We start from the raw sequence: 18,916 nt of genomic DNA on the forward strand, positions 1-18,916 counted from the left end.
TGATAGTCAGCCAGTGAAAAGTCACCACACATATAAAAAAACCCACCCACACAATGGGCTTCAATACTACCACAGTCCGGTAACCTAGAATTTTATAATGGAGTGTTTTCCTTTATTAAATTAAACACTAATTGGTTAAATCCAAATTTAGTCTGGGAAAAATGTGGTCTGCCACTTGGATGAGGAGGACACCATATGGACTCCACGTGCATGCACACACACAAATTGTGAAACAAGCAGCTACAAATCCACATTAAACTCCAGTGTGGATAAGTCCTATGTGTATTAGGGGTGGGAGTCATGGGTATGTGATGGTTCTTCTCCTCTTTGCATGCCCCATACCAAAAGCTAGCTTTGGGGAATTATTACTCAAATCCATGGCATTTGTGATATGAGGTCCCACCACAGAGACACTGACCACTGTCCTAATCCACTCAGTAGGGATAGAAGGATCTGTCAATTTCGGTTCTCAGTTTTTCATTTTTCCAATCTTAAATTCAGTTCTCCACATTTTTGCAATTTTTTTTTAAATACTCAAGAAAATTCTTCAGCATTTTAGTGGTTTGCCTATTTACAATTGTTAGAGAGATATAAAATGGATAAAAAAATGTATGGGTTTGAAATAAGTAAATCTGATTTTGAAATAGGTTTATGTACAAATGATGAAAATATAATTGCGAAAATGTATAAACTCTTGCTGAAAATGGATATGGAAGAAGAACAAGTAAAAGAGTGTATGGTAAAGTGGGCAAAAAACTTTGGTTATAATATACAAATGGATCAATGGGAAAATATGTGGAAAAAAGGCTTGAGATTTACATTATGCTATAATCTTAAAGAAAATTTCTACAAAATGATGTATCGTTGGTACATGACTCCAGAAAAGTTGTCAAAAATGTATAGTAATGTTTCTAATGTTTGTTGGAAATGTAAACAACAAGAAGGATCATTTTATCATATGTGGTGGTTGTGTAAACAGGCAAAATTATTTTGGGCACAGATAGGTAGGATGATGCAAAAAATTCTAAAGATAAATATTCAGTCAAAACCAGAATTTTTTTTATTGGGTTTTATGGATAAACAAATATAAAAGAAATATGGAAGAATAATATTATATATGATTACGGCAGCAAGATTATTATATGCACAAAAGTGGAAAATGGAATCAACACCAACAATGGAAGAATGGCTATTGAAATTAATGGACTTAGTAGAGATGGATAAATTGACATGTTTACTTAGAGAAAAATCGACAGATACATTTCTTAAGGAATGGAAGCCTCTCTTAGACTTTTTGTCGAAAGATAAAAATGAAATGATGACAATGGGATTTGACGATTAATTAAGATAGACTATGGAGAAAAGTGATTTTGTATGTATTAAGGGACAGGTTTGATATATATTATATATTTATAGCTGATCTGTGACAAATCGGAAGTCAAATTTTTTATTTTTATTGTGTTATGTTTTTTGATTTTGTTTTGTTGGTTTTATGAAAATTTGAATAAAAATTATTGTAAAAGAAAGAAAGAAAATTCTTCAGCATTTTAGTCCGAATTTCTCCTACTAAACACATTTTTGTATGTAGTTTTTGTTGTGCACACTTTCCCCTACAATATGCATCTCTGTCAACATTGGTTGGTTGCAGAACTGCATCACAAAATTCAGATAAGAACATCTAAGAACATCTACAGGGAGAGGAAGTCCACCTAAAAACACCTACATAGGAGGGATGCCGCCAGATGATGCTAATCATCCAGCTGTTGCTGTTGCCTCTGCCGAGCTGACCCAACCAGTGGGCCTCTATGAGAGACTGATTGCCCCATAGACCCGGGCCTGGCCTGTTACCTAGATGGGGGAACAAGGGCAGGGTCGATAATTAATGATTTTAAATTAATTGTGGTTGGGGGTGAGTCTCTGGTAGGGTTGTGGGATTTTATTGTATTCTGGGTAGTTTTAAGGGTGGGCAGCCTGCCTCAGTTGCGGACTCTAGCGTTAGGGGCATGTGTATATCGGGGGGACTGATGGGGGGAGGGGGGAGGCCAAGATATAATGAGGCTGGACGGCAGATGCTGGTGGGGTGCTAGTGGCAGGCCACGTCAGGTAAGAGAACAAGGGAGAGATACATAATATCTGTCCCTTGTTCCGGGCCTGCCCAACACCGGAAGATAGCTGGGGGATGCGGGACTCCATGTTCTGACCTTTGGCAATGCCAGGTCCGTCGCCCAAAAAACATCTCTCATCCATGATATGATATTGGATGAGGGTGCGGACCTGGCATATATTATGGAAACCTGGCTGGATGAGGCCACAGCTCCCATCCTTGAGGCTATGTGTCCAGCTGGGTTCCTATATGAGCATCAGCCAAGGGTCAGAAGACAGGGAGTGGGAGTGGCGGTCATCTATCAGGGGTCCCTGGCTCTCACCAGACCTCCTCTCCATGAGACCAAGGTTGCTGATTGCATGTACTGGAGGTTGGGCCCAAAGGGCAGCTTAGGGATTCTGCTCGTGTACCGTCCACCCTGCTGCATGATGGACTCCCTGGGCAAGGTGCTGGAGGTGGTCTCAGATTTGCGGGCGCAATCCCTGAATTTGCTGGTGCTGGGGGATTTCAACGTACATGCTGAGGCCACCCTCACAGGGGCACCTCGGGATTTCATGGAAACCATGGCTTTCTGGGAGCTGCACCTTATTTCCATGGGGTCCACCCATGTAGCTGGTCATGCACTTGACCTTGTATTGCCTCGGGAGACGAGGGAAGTGATCTGAAAATGGGGGCTTACCCCCTTGTCATGGTCAGATCGCTACTTGGTGAGAGTAGACCTTTCGATGCCACACACCCTCCGTGGGGGCAAAGGACCCATTAGGATGGTCCGCCCCAGGGGTTTGATGGATCCTGATGGATTCCTGAATGCACTTGGGGATTTTGTGGAGCCTGCAGACGGGCACTCGGTCGAATCCCTGGTGGAGGAGTGGAATGAGGCGATCACCGGAGCATTAGACCATGTGGCTCTGAAACGCCCTCTCCCCCTGAATAGGACTCAGATGGCACTGTGGTATACTCCACGGTTGCGAACTCTGAGGCGGGAGGTGAGACGGCTAGAATGCCGGTGGCGGAAATCTCGCTCTGATGACGATTGGACACAGGTTAGAGAGGCTGCAGCAGCCTACCATGTGGCAATAAGGGCAGCATAAAAATCCGCCTCTATTGTGTCCACAGAGTGCTGTCCCAGGAGGCTGTTCCAAGTGGTCCAAAGCCTGGTCGGTCCAATTGCTTCGGAACCGATGGGACATTCTAAGAACTCCTGTAATGAGTTTGCAAAGCACTTTGCGGATAAAATCGATCGTCTAAAGAGTACGATTCCACACGCTATGGATACAGTGAGTGAGCCAGTCGGCCAGTGGTTCTCCGATGATGTGGGATTGGTTTCAGGTTCTTCCTTCTGATGAAGTGGACAAGGTGCTCTCAACCTTAAGGCCAACCACCTGCTTACTCGATCCTTGCCCATCATGGCTCATTATGAGCTGCAAGAACAGACTGGGCGACGGGATCAAGGCGGTGCTAAATGCATCCTTGGAAGAGGGCGTGATGCCATCAGCTCCCAAGGAGGCAGTAATAAAACCAATTTTAAAGAAGCCCTCCTTGGATCCCCAAGATATGAACAACTTTCGCCCAATCTCAAACTTACCATTCTTGGGCAAGGCGGTCGAGCGAGTGGTGGTGAAGCAGTTTCAAGCGCACTTGGAGGAAGTGGATTATTTGGATCCATTCAGTCAGGCTTCAGGCCTGGACATGGGACTGAAACAGCCTTGGTCACCTTGGTGGATGATATGAGGAGATCATTGGATAGGGGTGAATGCACCTTCCTCGTCCTCCTGGATCTCTCAGCGGCTTTTGATACCATTGACCATGGTATCCTTTTGGACCGCCTGGAAGGATTAGACATAGGGGGCAGTGTACTGCAGTGGCTCTGCTCCTTCATCTCCGATAGGCACCAAATAGTAGCATTGGGGGATGAGGTTTCAGATCATTGGCCTCTCACCTGTGGGGTGCTGCAAGGCTCCATCCTCTCCCCAGTGCTATTTAACATCTATATAAAGTCACTGGGGACTATCATTAGATTTGGGCTGCAGTGTCACCAATATGCGGATGACACGCAGCTCTATCTCTCATTTAAATCTTCCCCGAGGTTGGCTGTAGAAACCCTGTCCAAGGGCCTGGAGTTGGTGAGCAGCTGGATGGGAAGGAATAAGCTGAAACTGAACCCTGACAAAACCGAGGTACTGTTTGTGGGAGACAAGGGAAGGTTTAAGTTTAATCTTATTTTAATGTAGACTTTGTATGTTTTTAATTATATGTATTTTTTATCTGGAAGCCGCCATGAGTTCCAGTTTTGGAAAAATGGCGGGGTATAAATAAAGACAATAATAATAATGTTAGGGGATTTGGACCTGGTGCTCAATGGGGTGCAATTGCCCCTGAAAGACCAGGTCCGCAGCCTCGGGATAATTCTTGACTCCCAACTGTCCATGGAAGCTCAGGTCTCAGCTGTGAGCCAGGCAGCACTGTATCAACTCCATCTGTTAAGGAGGCTGCGCCCCTACCTTCCCAATCATCTGGTCCCATAAGTGGTACATGCCCTGGCCTCCTCTCGCCTAGACTACTGTAATGCGCTCTACATGGGGCTACCCTTGAAAATGGTCTGGAAGCTGCAACTGGTACAGAATACAGTGGTGCGCCTGATTAAAGGCAGCCGCCGGCGAGATCACATAACTCCTGTGCTAAAAGAGTTGCACTGATTACCAGTTGCTTGCCGGGCCCAATTCAAGTGTTGGTTTTGACCTTTAAATCCCTATATGGTCTCAGCCCAGTCTATCTGAAGGAGCGCCTCCAGCATCATCAGCTATGCCGCCCAACAAGATCAGCCTCAAAAGACCTTCTCTCTATCCCATCAGTCAAAACAGCCAGACTGGTGAGGACTAGAGAGAGGGCTTTTTCAATTGTGGCCCCCACCCTGTGGAACTCTCTCCCAAATGATCTCCGCCATGCCCCCTCTATGATGAGTTTCCGCCGGGCCGTGAAGACCTGGCTCTTCAGGCAGGCTTTTGGGGTGGGCTAGATTTTATCGTCATTGTTTTCAGATTTTAATGTTTATTATATTTGTATGCCTATTTTGTACGTCGCCCAGAGTGGCTGGATAGCCAGCCAGATGGGCGACGAAGAAATCCAATAAATAAATAAAATAAACAGATAGGTGTGAATTTCAAAGGAAGGCTATTTGGCAGTTCTAATATTCTTTTGGAAAGTGCTAATTTGATAGATTTGGCTTTAACTGCAAACTGAGTTGAATTTCTCCCACATCCCTAGCACTCAGCCAGAATGTCTCCAACTACGTGATAGTCTGACTGCTTAGTAAGTCAGGAAGGGCAAGGGTCTATACAGATGGTTGACCTCACACTTTCATTAATCTTGTCCATTTTCTTGGGTTGCTTAGAGTCTGGGAGAGAATAAATCAGAAATGTAAAGTTTTGTTGTATTTAGTAGTGGAGGAATTGTCTCAGTCCGCCTGTTCTGATGACTTTTTACTGTTAAATATTCAGAGATTCCTCTATCACATTTGTCTTATCTTTCTCCCAAGGCATGGAGGCCCATGAACCATGCTGAAGTATAGGTGCAATACCAGATTAACTGTAATGGCTTCCACTCCAAAGAAACACTGGTAACTGAAGTCTTCTGGATGTGTGGGTGTTTGCAGGGGGTTTACTCCAGATGAGCCATATTCTCTGGATTCCCAAGCTTTCTTAAAAAAAAAAAAAGCAAAGCTAAGCCCTTATAGAACTGGAGATACGAGGAAAAATACGCAGGCACTATTTTGCTCATTTGTTTTATGACTTACCTGTTGCAGTCTTTGAGATTTTCAGCCAATGAATTAAGATATAACAATGAATGGCATTGAAGAAAGCAGATCTAGCTATCAGACAAAGAGAAAACTAGAGTGAAACATTCATTGTCTATAGAAGGAAATTCTTGCTTCTTTTTGAAGTCTTTTGTTTGGTGGGGTAATTATTGTTGTCCAACAAAAACCAATTCAAGTTCCAGAATTTAGTGACTGTGGTTGAGCAAAAGGTATCCCAAAACAAAAGAGAGCAGCAAAGATGGGAGACCACAATCTTTATAACTCAGTCTTATTTCTTACAAATAAAAAAGGTGATTTCCCTCCCGCCACCACAATGAGTTGATAAACATTAAAAAATGTTGCCATTGCCAATGCAGAAATCCCCATTGTCAAAAATAGCTAACTTTGGTCAAGCTAAAATGACTCAACCAGAGTTGTTGCAAAGACCTTCGGGATACTCTGTGCTGGGGAAACCCAAGTGTTTTAGTGCCAGACAGCTGCAAATTGCTAATGTCAAGAAGATGCAGCTGAGTCCTATCTGTTATCTCTTATCTGCTTCCTGAGATCAAAGTCAGGAGTTTGGGTATTGCAGATCAGGGACCACTTGGTGTGACTGTCTAGCCCTACATCTTCAAAGGTGATCATGGAAGGGGCTCCTAGGATGCCTAATTGCCCCCCTCGTTGCCAGCTAAACCCCATAAAATGGTGGTCCAGATTTACCAGATTTACCAGAAATGGTGGACTAATTCTCTGATGGCATTATATTAATTTGTCTGTTTATTTATTGGAGTACTTTGCCCCCTGCCCTGAGGCTATAGTTTCCCACATTCCTTGGAAGAAAGCTCTAACAATTAAGCCGGTGGTGGTGGTGGGGAAATCACCTTGTTGCACCTAGACCAGAATCTGGTATGGTCCTCTGCCTCCCATCAGCCATTTCCTTTAACACAGGGCTGGAGTAGTGTAACACAGGGCTGGAGTAGTGTTTCCCCCAGCTTTCTGCCCACCTCCCTAGAAGCCAGATACATAACTCTGAGAACAAAAAAGAATCTTGTGGCACCTTAAACCCAAACATATATTTTGTGGCATAAGTTCTTATGAGCTAGAACTCTTGGTCCATATTATGCCACAATAAATCTGTTGGTCTTTATAGTGCCACTTTTGTGTTTCGCCGTAAACAACTTAACACCTTTGGAATATGTCACAGTGAGACAAACTGTGAAGAACTCTGCTCTACTATAATTATATATTCACTTGTGAAAAACTGTGTTCTACTATAATTATTTATTCAGAGAAAATCCTCAATTTTCAACATCCATTTATGACTTTTACATTTATTTGCTGGTCCATAGCATCAGAGGGTGTCTCACAGACATTGCAACCTTTAGCCACTAGGTGGCTCCTGAAGTCAGCTTGGTGCAGCTACAGCCCAATAACTCACTCTTGCATGCCTGCAAATGTTTTTCTCTTATGTCAATGCACCTCCATTTTTGACCCAAGGTGAGGTGTACATCAGACACTACTACAACCCCACTGTGCTGCTGCCCATGTGATGTGCCTCATCTCAGCACCCTCACCACCATTTCCACACACAAAAATGTCAACCTCCTCCAAGATCTAACTGGCCTACTGGATGAGCATTGCAGAGGAACACAATGGCTACCAAAACCATGGACCTCTTTGGAGATTTTGGTATGAAAGAATGCTTGTTATTTCAGTGGAAATCAACTCAGTGGCAAAAGCAGAACTCTTGTCTAAATAGTAATGCTTCGCTACCTGCACTATATAAATGCTAACATGTGGCCCTCCAGATGTTGTTGGACTACCACTCCCATCATCCCTGGTCATTGGCCACACTGGCTGGGATGAATGGGAGTTGGAATCTAACAACATTTTCTATAGGGCCACAGGATAGCCACCACAGTCTGATTTACAGGTTATATTTTATAATTTGTTATAATCAACCACTCCACTGTATGGAGCAGAGTAGAAATCTCATTAAATAAATCAGTTCCTGAACTGACCAACATTTAAAGGCTAACTAATTTTATTACTAGCAGTAGTGCAACACAATGTAAATGGTGATGGTAGTAAAATGACCAGAAATCAAATATTAATTTGGTTTCTCATTGTCGTTGGTGGGAGCAACTTTACAAATTCTTTCCAGTCAATTTCAGATTGGACTGGTCCAGCTAAAAAAGCTTGTTCACTTAACACAAATATGTCCCCTCCCCAAGCTGCAGGTAATGTGCCAGTTGGTAAAGTTATGCAGATTATATCCTGTAGCTCTTCCCTTCCTGCCTCAAATAGTTATACCTGATTCCACTCTATGGAAACTTCTCCGATTCATCTGCACACTGATATTATTCCCCCTTTGCCACACTTAACATACTTTATGCTAGGATTTGTTATCCTAGGCCCATATAATACATTTTTGAGGAAGCATAACCCTGTGTTCTGTTTGGAGCACTTTCCAGCAGAGTTCCAGAAATAAATGCTTATGCAAACATAAGTTATATACTAAATTACTTTCTACCTTTTACACCTTTTGTTCATTAGCTGAAGATCTTTGCTTTAATTAGCAGTGATGCCCTTTCATGTCTGGTTGCTATTAGCTACTGAACATCTACTTGGATGAAGGCTGAAGGTAACAGCTTTGTAGTTTGTAGCCAATGAGAGGGGTCTAAATTTTTGCAGTTGGCAGGCAAGGAGGAGCCTTAGCAGGCTCCAAGGCGCTGTTGTGTTGCTTTGGGGAAACTGATGCTGCTTTGAAGACTTGCACTGTCTAGGAGTCTGCCCACTCCACTCTGCTCAACATGTATATTTATAGATGAGCAGATATATTGGAGAAAAAAAACTTTAAGTACCCTCATCTCACATAAAATATATGCTGCAAAAGGCTGTCCCTGAAGCTTCCTATCTCTAGAAAAAGGGGAAAAACAGAAAAACATATTTAGATTTCAAAGGCTTGTCCAGGTCAAAGGAGTTACCCTTCAGGAGAATAGGCTGCCTTTTGCATTCCAAGCATAGAGTTCCACTGGAATGCCAAAACTGGCATGTGGGAACTGTCTAGCATATCTCAGCCCCAGAGGGTTATTTTTGTTCTTGCTTGTATGAATGAACACTGAAGTGGTTTTATTAATCTTGTTATTTCCTGTGTGGTTTTCCTGTGTGTGGTGATTCTGTAACAACTTGTCAATTTCAACTGTGTATGGCATGCATAGTTGTCTTCTTGAGTCCTGAAAATAATACAAGACAGATAAATGTTACATGGTGATACAACTGACTTCTGCTAAGCCCCTGGGTCCTGTAGCCTTTTGCCTTTGAGAGGCACTTGCTTATGGTTTGTGAACAGTCCTGTTTAGGTCAAAAACTGGCACTGGCCAAAACTGGTTCTACAAAATACAACTGGCATTGCCAGTTTTATGCACTTCTACCACTGACTACAAAATTTGATTACCAACAATCACTGACTGCAGAATCAGTGACTTCAGAATAAAGTAGAAAGACTATCCTGATTTGATCCAAACTGGGGTTCAAATGATGTAAAGCAGGCCCTTGGTTAAAATACTATGCTCAGAAGCTGAAAACTCTGTTCCCCTTTTCCCCCATTAAAACCAATTGAATCTGCAGAGCTGCTGTGTGCTACTTGAAACCTTGCATCCTGCATTTTAAACTCTTTGGTTCAAATTAATGTTTAACTTCACTTGCTCTGTGTATTCTCCCACCCTCCTGATGCACTTTGTTGCTTCTTTCACAGAAAGAGCTTTGAAGCCCACTGCAGATATCTCACTTTGGGCTGTACTGCAGTTCCTCTGCACCAAGGGCTCCCCTCACCAAACTCCCCACCTCCCTTTCCCCTTTAATATTTGCTAAGGTAATACTGACATATTTGTAATATCAACAAAACAAACCTCTTGTTTTGGGGTGGATGCTTTTCTCCTTCCTCCTCTTCCCCACACTACGGTCAATTGAGTCAGCCCCCACCCGAAAAACCTCTCCTCCCTCTCTCAGCCTGCAAAGTAAAACATGCTTTGCTTTGTAACAGGAATTTCCTGTAGCCAGAAAACTACACACTCACAGAGCTCAGATCCTGCTCGTACACGTGCAGTGTCTCCGCCCCACGCCTTTGCACATGTCACTGCAGCAGAGATGTCTAGTGAAGAAGTTGTTGTGGCTAAAAATGGAACGCGCCTCACATGGCCGGCACATGTGACCGAGAGAGGCAAGTCTTTTAAAACAAACAGCCCTTCTCAGATGGTTACGGCTTTTGAAAACAGAAGGGACTAACTCACATGGAATGGCTAGCAAAAGGCAGGCCTCCTGCTGGTTGGAGGCAACACCCTGGAAAAGGCACATGGCAGACAGCTTTGCCAGGCAGGATGGGCCATGTTTGACTTTACCCTGATCCAATAAGGTGGCCTTTGAAAAAGAAAACAACATGACAGAAACAATAGATAAATCTGCTTCCTTAAAGAAAAAGATGAGGAGCCCAGTTGGTCTGTAATTTCCAGCATAGGCTGCTTTTGAAGGAGATTTCATATAAACATCCCCCAAACGAGAAGCAATGTGCCAGGGATTGGGACCCTCTCAAGTTCTTTCCCCAAAACTGTTTTGTATTGTTTAAAAGAGTTGTGAGAGGCTTAAGAAGCGAGTTAGTTAAAAAATGTTGATTTTCATTTGCAATGTCATAAATGTTAGTCTTGTGCACCGCCCAGAGAGCTTCGGCTATGGGGAGGTATATAAGTTTAATAAATAAAATAAATAAATAAATAAAATGTGTAATCTTACATGGTTTGGAGAAAGTGCTGGCAAAGCAGACCCCTCCCTCCCTGGGTCAACTTTGACAGGGGGTGGGACTGCCCACCTATCCATCACCTCACAGCAGGTCAGGTAGGTGGCGCTCTCCATCTGTCAAATTTGGCCCATGGGGTAGGGTGGGAAGATCAAGTCTGCTGGGCCAAAAAGGCTACCCACCCCGGCACTAAGGAGATGCTCAAGAAATGAATGGGTATGCCCATTATTGATGTCATTGAAAGTGTAAGTGCCAGCTCCACCTTCTCTATTCCTAGTTGGCTCTGCCCTGTTTTATTTTCCCCAAGGGTCCTGCTTTTGCTATTTCCCCCTCCCTTGGCTTGTTTTTGCCTGTTGCTTTATCTGCCACCTTACCTCAGGCCTCTGTGGGAACCACCTCTTGCCTTGTCCCTTGCATCTTCCTTCTTTCCTAAGTTCCCAGCCTAGTCCTCCTGATCCAGCTCTCCTAACTTCCCTTGCTTCTTTTGGGAAACTTCCCCTTTTCTAGTTACCTGCCGTTTCCATTTCACTTTATGGAAACAATAGGGGTGTGTGTGTGTGTGTTTAATGGTGCTTGTAAAACTCATCTCCTAATGTTGTTGCTGGGCAGGTGTCTCTGTTATAACCACAGGCTGGCATCTGGGTTCCATGTGATTAAATTGAAGTTCAAGCCAACTGGTTGCCAATGGTACACTAGAGTTAACTCCTTGGGGGGGGGGAGATACAGCAATAATTCATTTTGTTAAATCAGAGGTAGGGAACTTGATTTGGCCAGCAGGCTGGATCCTTATCTCCCTGCCCACCCGCATGGGCCAAGTGTGACAGCTGGGCAGGGCCACCCACCTGTCAATCACCTGATATCAGGCACCAGTTATTAAGTTAATTTCAGGCATGGTGATTCTGGTTTTGATGGGACTGTTTCTATCTTCTAGTGTTTTTATCTAACACAAACTCTTCCTAACTCCCCATGTAGCCATGGGGGCACTCCATCATATGTGGCAGCAGCTTCAAGCAGTGGGTTTTTGCTGCCATTACGGGAGGTGATGCGAGACAGTCCAAACCCATGAAGTACAATCCACCAGGAGGTTTTCCTGCATAAGCCCCATTGCAATGAATGGCAATTGCACAACAGCATGGCTGTGTTGGATTTTGCATCTCTGGCCCCAAAATGTCATGGGATGACCTTAGCGTAAGATAGCTGTTTCTAGCATGAGATGTGGGAAGACAGAAATCAGTCCAAATAAGGTGATGGAAGTGACAGAGTAGTTGCCATAGGAGTATGACCATAAGAATGTATGAAGAGCCCTGCTGGATCAGGCCAAAGGCCCATCTAGTCCAGCATCCTATTCTCATGGTGCCCAGTATGCTTGGAACTGCTGCCCAAGAATCCTGCATGATGCCACTTCTCTTTCTTCCTTTAAATCTCTCCTTTCAGTCCAGCTTTTCCACAAAATCTTTGGCTCAAGCCCCGAATCCTACTGCCCTGCTGTAATTCAGACTGTAACCAAGCCTAACGTTGTGGAACTGAAACAGTTGCATACTGCTTTCCTGCTTACTTCCACATCCTCCTCCTTCCTCTGCCGTTTCTCCTTTGAATTTTAGAGTACAAGGTCTTTGGGGCAGACATCTGTCCTCTTGTACTTTACAACACTGATGGCTTATTCTTGTACACTTAACAGTTTGATGTGCAGCAATGATAACATGAAACATTTTATGGCATGGAGGTAAACATTATCTGCATATCAAGATGCTGTTAAAGGCACGGCTACAGCAGCCAGTTAATAAGTTGGCATCTTAGAGGTGTTTAACTAAACTAAACCCCATCCAGGGGCCCTCTTCAGATTTTTAGACCACAGTTCCCATCATCCCTCACTACTGGTCATGCTGGCTAGGACTGATGGGGGTTGTAGTCCAAAACTGCTGCAGGGCATCATGTTGGGGAAGGCTAAACTAAAACATACTAGTAAATCTACTCAAACCAGTTCCCAAGCTAATTACTTCTATGTTATTAATCAGCTGCCAAGCAAGTTCCTTCAAGCCAGCATGCCTGTGGGCAAGGAAACCACCAGTAGCACAGTGTTAATACATGTGCAAGATGCCTTTATTACCCAAATGAGAGCACTGGGCTGTGGCATGAATCAGTCTGGGACAGAAAGGCAAAGTGCCCCAGTGCAACTGTTTGCATACAAGATGACCTTGTTTTTTGTATAAACTTCCTCTGAGATTAAAAAAAAAACAGTAACAAGAATGAACAATAGCTTTACTGTAAAATAGCTGAAATGTGGATTTGTGCCCAAGGAATGTCAGGTGAATCCTGGGCTAGCAGGAACAGCTAGCAAAATTCCAGCTGACCTACAAAGCTCACCTCTCTCAAAAACTTCTGCAGTGCTTCCATGCCAAAAAAGAAACCCAGGCAATGAGGGTGGACTAGCGCGAAGACACCTTGATGAGTGTTTTGTATTCTGCAACTGTTCTGTGCCTACGTGCAACTGCATTTACAAACCAATCTGACTGCACCAAAAATGAGGGGAGGGGGACAGCAGGAAGAGCAAGCAAACCCCTTGGCTTTCTCTGGGAAGGATCATAAATCTCTCTGCAGGGAAAACTGTAGTGCTGTGCATAGGCTTAAGGGGGGGGAGGAACAGACTACAACCTTGTTGTTTTATTTAAAAGAATTGCCCTACATTCCAGACTACTTCAGTTTCACAAACAGCTAAAATAATACCACACCCCAAAGAGTTCCACCTTCCAATCCAAAGCTTCAGAAAAGAAAACACGTGCAGAAGCACACACCCCACTACCTTGGCTCCAAAGAATCTCAAAGATCACAACTACTTCCACATAAGACCCGTTGCTCTACTACTCCACAAGTTTCCCTATTCTCCCAAATTCTCCCATTTAAGAGCAACCAACATTCCTAAACTCCATGGACTCCTAAAGCTATCAACTATGTCGGATAATAAAGAGGAAAATAAAGAAGTTTTCTCCATAATGGTACTTCCATACTATAAAGGTTTGACCTGTGGAATTTCTGTCTATGATTCAGCTATTAAAAGCACATGAACCCTGTTTTTCCTCAATGCCAACCCTAAACCAAAGACAAGGCTGCCATCTTGTACCCACTTACCTGAAGGTAAACCCCATTAAACACAAATGAGACTTACTTCTGAGTAGACATGTATACCATTGTACTGTAAGTTAACTATTTGGTGAATTCTTAATGAGTCTCTGATCTTTAGTTCCTGCAAAGCAGAAAGCAGGCTTCAGACCCTTTGCAAAGTTTTCAGATTTGCCTTTTTAGGGGAGGGGGATTAATTAACATTCACCCACACTTATTGTGTAATAGTATTTGCAGAAAATAATTTTCAGTGTCTAACTGATCTCAGACGAACCCACCACAGGAAAGATATGCATACTGGTTGCTAGGGAAAAAGGGAAGATTATAGACATTCCAAGGACTACAAAAAAAAGAAGCAGGAACACTGCACTAAAAGGGAGGGGGGAAACAGTAGCTCTTTAGGACTTTTCAGAACCTATTCATAAATTTTTATTGTCTGGTGTCCAAACAACTCACTTATCAATTACAGCTCCACTCTTTGGCTAAAAACATTGACAGGTGGCAGCACCCAGACTGGCTCATTTCACAGAAATGGTTTAGAAAGGTACCTGCATATTTTGCTCCAAAACTTTATTTATAGGAGAGCTAGAAACATTTTTAAATGAAAGCTCAGAGTCTGGGCCACCTACATGGGCACCAGGTTGGTGAACTCTGCCTTAGCCTAACTGACCTCACAGGACTGTTGTGAGGATGAAGTGGGAGCAAACTCTGCCCCTCTGAGCTCATGGGTTACAAATATGATTAATAAGAATAAAATGTCTCATTTTCGTAAATCTCCTCCCCCCCATACCAGGAACTAGCATTCTCTTTTAATACTTATTTGTTTAGAAATGTATGTTCCACTTTTTTCATAAAATAAACTCAGTGGCTTACAAAAAAGTTCATCAACACAGCAAATAAAGCTGTCCAAATTACTGAAATCAATGTAATACAAAAACAAGGAAAAATAACTCAGCATGAAAGCAGGGAGACAAAACGGCTTGCAGATCCCACCCCAAATGTAAAGCGGTGTAGACATTATCTAAAACAAACAAACAAACAAGCATTTTGCCCCCACACTGAAAGCATGGGAGAATGGGGCAGTAATCCTAGTAACTTGCTTGAAGCTTAAAAGATGGCACACACATTTATCCCTCTCCTTTTAAAACAGGGACAGGGAGCCTTCTGATGTTGTTGGACTCCAATTCCCATCATCCTTCCTTGACCATTGGCTATAGAACATAGGAAATGACCTTATGGCCACTGGTCCATCTAGCTCAGTATTGTTTATACCGGGTTGCTCACTTCCTACCCCCAGATCCCACCAAATATGGCTGAAAGTCAAAGAGGCTCACCCATCACAAAATAATGGTAGAGGGGGCAGAGTTAGTCATAAAATGATGGTGGATGCAGGCAGAGTTTGGCAAAATCAGTTAGCAATTGCTGACATCACTTTCTGCTAATATGTAATCCATCTTTGGAAATTGCTAAATTCTTTGCCACATTTTCCTTGTGGCAATGAGTTCCATAGCTCAGCTTTCCTCAAGCTAAGCACAGACATTTGCTCTGGAGGTACTGTGACTCAGCCTCCCCGTTTTAGGCAGAATTTCCTGATTCAGAGGCTCGTCTAAAGAGAGAGGGCTTTTTCTTTAATATTTTCTCTTCCCACCCACTTTCCATGTCTCTCAAAGTATCTTCACCCATCTCCTATAATTTCTTCCATTCTCCTCTTATCCATTTCCTTTCTATTTCCATGTAACAAAAACAACAACCACCTTTATCTCACTTTCTCATTTTTTTCAACAAGTCTTCTGGCCCTTTCCCCTCTGAGGAGGTAGGCCTTCTTTCTCTCTCTCTCCCCCCCCCAAACTTCTCTGTCTCCTGACTACCTTTACTCAGCCTGCAAGGAGTTGTCACTGGCATTAGTCTAACCAAAATGCTGTAAGAAGCTAGAAGATAGGGCAGACAAGTGAGGAGGCATTGGGCACTGAGGCCCATCTAAAAGTGACCCAAGGCTCACTGATTGGTCCTGGCTCACTGTTTGAGAAACACTGGTCTACACTGGCAGAGACTCTCCAGGGCTTTAGACAGGGGTCTCTCCTAGCCCTACCTGGAGATGACAGGGATTGAACCTGAGACCTTCTACATGCACAGCCGTTGTTCTACCACTGAGCTACAGCCCTCCTCCATTCTAGGGCTGATGTCCAGCAATATCAGGAGAATCACAGGTTCTTAATTCCTGCTTTAGCACAAAAGCATGTCTCCTGTTCTAAAATTCCATTTAAAAAAGTCCCTTTCCTCTGTTAAATATTGCACCACAGAGGAATCACCCCTGAAGAGGGCTCTCACAAGGTTCCCTGAAAAATCTCTCCTCCCCCAAATTATTTCTGGCTCTGTGCAAACCCTGGCATGGGAAGTAGGGGTGTGTTGCAAACTAGTGGGAAGTGACTGTGCAAAGCTCAGTGGCAAAGTTAAGCAATAACTTCAGTCTGTTCCACTTTGATCAATGAAACTTTACATTGGTTAGCTAACTTTGGCCAGATCATTACCTAATTTAGCCCTTGGGCTAAACTAGACATGCCATTTGTTAAGTGGTTTGGCCTTGTGTGGCTGATTTTTTAAATTCATAATTACTCTTAGAAAGATTTGATCATACAATTTAAACTTACGCTTGGCTTCAGAAATAAATCATTATATTAAATCTAAATTTAACAACTATGAAAATACATTAAAGTTCTGTACAGGTTTTTTAAAACAGTCTTAGCATTTGAAAATGTTAGAACATGAAAGAAAACCTTACAAAAACATACAAAATATTAAGGCATCACAAGCATGAAAATGATCAAAGTCTAAATTCAAGGTTGATCTTGTTAGATGTGTATCCTCCTGCTTCAGAAGAAAAAGGTTACCTCTTATTATACTTTATCATTCCAAACTGTCTTAAAGGCTCCCATTTCTATTCAAATTCGTTCACCTTTCCTCCCATTATGAATAGCAGGCAAAAGGACCAAGGGTCCCATTTCTGATCTGCTGCCGGGGAAAAAAAATAGTTGCAAATCCCCCTCTCCCCGCTGTCCTGATCTAGCTTGCCCTTCCCTCGTTTCGGCTGTTTGTTTTTTAAAAAATTATACAAGGCCTAGTCATGTGACATACGTAATCTAGCTAGATTCTCATGCCCTTTTCGCTACAGGGCTAATCCTACGGGAGTAGGGCTCTGACTGAAGCCGGTGGCTAATACAATTGCTCCTCTATGCAAACAAAGATCCCTGCATATAGAGAACTAGCATATCAGGAAACTGAGGCACACAGCATTCGTTCACGAGAAACAGCCTGTTTTGCTACAACAAGGAAGGAGCCGAGGGATGGGTTTATTTAAAGCGTGCGTGCGAAAGAGGGAGCCTTCCTAGCGCCGCCTCCCGCTCGCCGGCTGCCTGCCCAGCCTGTCCTCTAGGTCAGTCTAGAGTAGATTCTCGCGGCTGCCCCCGTGCTGTCCTAGCCTTTATTTCCCTGCGCCCGCCCCCTGCCTAGGCCAAGGTGTTGTTCTGCTGGCTTCTCTCCCGCCTTGTTTATGTAAACGGCTGCATGAGGGAGAGAAGAGGGAGTGCCGGCTTTCGCACGCGGCTAGGCCGGCTCCATTCCCCGCTTCTTGCCGCGGCTGCGGTTTGCAGCCGAACGAGCTCTGAGCTGGGCTGGGCTTGGCCGGCTCACGAGGGGCAGCCATGAGCTATTTGGGCGGCCTGCTTGGCTTCCTTTCTTGGCCGCCAATTGGGGTTGCTGCCTGCCTTGAAGCCGGCCCTGGAAAAAGGAGGGGTGGAGAGAAGAGGGATTTGGAGAGCGAATGTTTTCCTTTCTCTTCCCCCGCCTCCGCGCTTTGCGCTTGCGCTTGCTCCTGGGACCTTCTCTGGGTGCAGGGCGCATCAGAAAAGCAGAATTGGCTCGGCGTGGCTGGGGAGGAATCGACGGCGTTGAACTTCCCCCATTCCCCGATTTTTCCCACCACATGCAAAAAAAACCAAACCCGGGTTGACTTGTGCTTGCCAGGGCAAAGAAACTACTTTGGCAGCGATCCGATTCTTTGGCGAGGCTGGCTGTAAACTCGCTCGATCCCTTCCCTCCCCCCCTTATGCAGAATTCGGGTTGGTGCATTGGTACGCAAGACCCTCTTTCACACAAGCAGCCAAGTCCGCCAGATTGGGGGGGGAGAGAGAGCGTTGGGGGCGGTACGGCACCATGTGTCACTCTAGAAAGTCTTTCAGCGTATCAGGAATCCGAAATATCTGGCGGAAGGTTAGATACTTGAATGTTCATCTTTAAAGAACTGAGTGAGAGACGCAATAGCTCCTAGCAGTAGACGTGGATATTGCGGTGCGGTGGGGTGGATCTCGCTATGGATTTTGACTACTGCATTGCAGAAAAAAATGTGTACGGATTTGGCCACTGGACGGCAAAAATCACATATAGTAATTGCTTTAATTTAATTTTGGACAGTACTTTATTACGAAACACTTGTTTCCTCTGGTTGGGAGCAGTATAACACAGAAACACGTTTTTTTCTCTTACAATCACTGCATTGCAGATTTTTTTAATTACAGATGTATTAAATAATAAGTTTTTTCTCTATGTTTGAATAGAAAGCATTGTGGAAAGCAAAAGTTCAAATTTAAACTTGTATGGTAGAAAAACGGTTTTGTTCTTAGATTGCAGGATTTTAAAAAGACTGCTGTAGGTTAGATTTTTGCATTGTTGAAATTGAGGTCATGGTATAAATTTCGGCAGAGTGTTACAGTTGTGGATTTGCGCATCTCACTGTAAAGAAAGCTACTGCTGCAGTTCTGATACTATATGGTTATTAGAAAAATTCACTCCTTTGGGGGCACTGTGTTCCAGAAAAAAAAGTGTTTGCTGTTGGCCTATGTCTTAGTACTTGTGCTTAGGACTGCACTGCAAGTCCCTCTAAATTCAAAAGGATTTAGTGAATTACAAGCCATATTTAGATTTATTTCATAAAGTAAAATTCTGGTCTACAGCTAGCATTAGATGTAGCACTAAAAAACACATTTGGTGGTAGATTTTTATTTGTACTGTAGCAAAAGTTGTTAGTAGCATTTTCCCCACAATGCTTACTAGAATA

General features: G+C 43.7%; 1 long non-coding RNA gene across 4 annotated transcripts; it reads right to left on the reverse strand.

Annotated features, from left to right (window-relative positions):
• Positions 1 to 3,937: 3,937 nt before the first annotated feature.
• Positions 3,938 to 17,626, reverse strand: LOC133366343 (uncharacterized). 4 transcript variants are annotated; one of them, XR_009758385.1, is made up of 5 exons: positions 16,695 to 17,626; positions 13,853 to 13,930; positions 8,431 to 9,133; positions 5,898 to 5,972; positions 3,938 to 5,801 (listed from the first exon to the last, which is right to left on the reverse strand). It is a non-coding gene; the product is annotated as an uncharacterized LOC133366343 (long non-coding RNA). The 4 variants fall into 4 exon arrangements; XR_009758387.1 differs by lacking the exon at positions 13,853 to 13,930; XR_009758386.1 differs by lacking the exons at positions 13,853 to 13,930; positions 16,695 to 17,626 and adding an exon at positions 9,976 to 10,180.
• Between the last annotated feature and the right edge of the window lie 1,290 nt (positions 17,627 to 18,916).

This window comes from Rhineura floridana, chromosome 11 (genome assembly GCF_030035675.1).
Source record: "Rhineura floridana isolate rRhiFlo1 chromosome 11, rRhiFlo1.hap2, whole genome shotgun sequence".
Classification (NCBI taxonomy): domain Eukaryota; kingdom Metazoa; phylum Chordata; class Lepidosauria; order Squamata; family Rhineuridae; genus Rhineura; species Rhineura floridana.